Here is a 2308-nt window from a genome sequence, read left to right as displayed (position 1 = left end):
TTCACTGTTCACTTGCAATTGGTCAGTATAACTTAGACTCATTCAAATGCTGGATCTGAAGCCTTCTGAAATCGATCCTGCCTCTCCCCTGCCTCCCTCCCAACTCACCCACTGGCTGCCTCCTCTCCCCCTCCAAACACCCCCCTCTACCCCAAACACCACCACCACCACGCAGGTCCTCCTGTCTCAGCCTCCAGGGAGAGCATTTAACATCTAAATCAGATCCGATTCTTTCACGTTTCTGCTCAACACAGACTCAGTGCTCTTGAGTATCTGAGCAAGATCACCTTCCTGATCATGAATCACAAAGTCCTGCCTCCTGTCCCATTTGAGTCTCTTCCAGAGAACAAACCCATCAACAGATGGTCTGGGTTGTGAGGGAACAGTTAAACTCTGATCATTGACTTAAAAAAAAAATATCATGTCAAGAATTTATAAAGTCTTTATTCTGCCCAGAATTCTACAAGTACCTTCTTATTGTAGTTAGAGCACATGCACATGTGGCAGAAGGAACATCTTCCCTGTATCACATCCTCACCTGCCTTCCCTCTCCTGCATACACAGATCCAATCACATCGTCTCATCATTTGGCCTCAGATACACCAGGTTTTTTGCCTTTGGTCTTTGTGCTGGTGCTTCTATTTTCTTGCCCCAGATTTTCACATGGTTCACCCCTCACCTCCTTCAGAGATTAGTTCTATCTCACCACGCTGGTGAGGTCTCTCTGAGCAGACAGCTCACTCCTCGGCACCACCTCTCCTTTCTCTTCCCAAAGCAAACTTTACCTCGCAATAAACTGTTAGTGTTGAGTCAGTTACAACTTGTGACAACTCCATGAGTACAGTGTAGTCATGGTCTAGAAGGTGTTCTAAGCTGTGACGTATCTTCTGAAACCCCTCTGGCTGGGTTTGAACTGCCAGCTTCAGAAGTGTGGATGTGTGTTGTACTGTCAAGACCCTCCATTGGGTTTTCAAGAGGTGGTAAGCTGTACTAGAGGAGAAAGTCCACGTTTATGATATGGAACAGTTGATGGACTCAACTTCAGGTTGGCAGCACAATTCTTTACCACAAAAGCACCCCACAAAAGCACCCAAGCTCTCCCCCTTTTTTTAGTCATGGTCTAGAAGGTGTTCTAAGCTGTGACGTATCTTCTGAAACCCCTCTGGCTGGGTTTGAACTGCCAGCTTCTGAAGTGTGAATGGATGTTGTAGTGTCCAGACCCTGCAGTGGGTTTTCAAGAGGTGGTAAACTGTACTGAAGGAGAAAGTCCACATTTCTTACATGAAACAGTTGGTGGCTTCAACTTTAGGTTGGCAGCACAATTCTTTACCACTAAGGAAACAGAGCCCCCCCTTTTTTTCCCTTAATAATCCTCTTTCAACACCAAAAAGATTTCCTGTGATCTATTCTATTCTCTATCCTCCCCTGCCACCAGAGGAGGCAGGACACATTTTTTGGTTCATTCATGGCCTCTTCTGGACTACTGGGGAACATGTACTAGATGTTCTGAGCTGTGATGTGGAGAAGCGACATACAGATGTCATACGAGGAGGAAGGTAAAAATAGATCAGCGATCTGGGGCACAGGTTGAGTGGCTACAGTGGGCAGCAGTGAAGACCCTCTTCTTTAGTGCTTACACCCCCTTCCCCAGATTAGAAACACTCTTCTGCCCTCTCCCCCCATTGATTCCTGGAGCAGGATACTGACTCACCCAGCAGGGGGACGTTTCGACTTCATAGTCTTTATCTGCAGCACAGAACATGTTATCTGTTTTCTCTCTATATCCAAACTTTTTACACACTCGGTCAGGCAGGACTTTGAAATTTGAACAGGTGAGTGGATTTGGTTCTGAGAACATAAACCATTGAGAAACAGAGCTGTGATGGGAATTCAACCAGATTCTCATACCCCTCTTCCCTTAAAACCGAGTTTGGGCTCCCTGGGGACTTGATTATCCCAAGTGTACCGTGTCCTGGTTTGTATGAATTCCAAGAAGAAAGATGACAGAAGGTATTCATGTGGGGCCCCCGGGTGGGCAGTTTGATGGTTGTCACTTTATATGTGAGCAAAACAGGATCTTTGAGGTGAAGCAACATGATGTCATGGTTGTAGAAAGCAGGCGGACAGAAAGAGGGGTAGCGGAATTGTGGGTGTCGGATGACGTGGGAAACTTCCTTCCACTGGGCTCCAAATTCATAACATGTATAAAATTCAAAGCAGCCAAGACAAACCCTGTAGGATGATGACCTTGGGGAAGAGAGAAATGGACGCTATTAGGGGAGAGGAAATGATGCAAGGAATTTGGGCA

Source organism: Elephantulus edwardii, unplaced genomic scaffold (genome assembly GCF_000299155.1).
Source record: "Elephantulus edwardii isolate Elephantulus edwardi_28Jun2011 unplaced genomic scaffold, EleEdw1.0 scaffold00208, whole genome shotgun sequence".
Classification (NCBI taxonomy): Eukaryota; Metazoa; Chordata; class Mammalia; order Macroscelidea; family Macroscelididae; genus Elephantulus; species Elephantulus edwardii.
Note: the sequence above shows the minus strand (reverse complement) of the source record.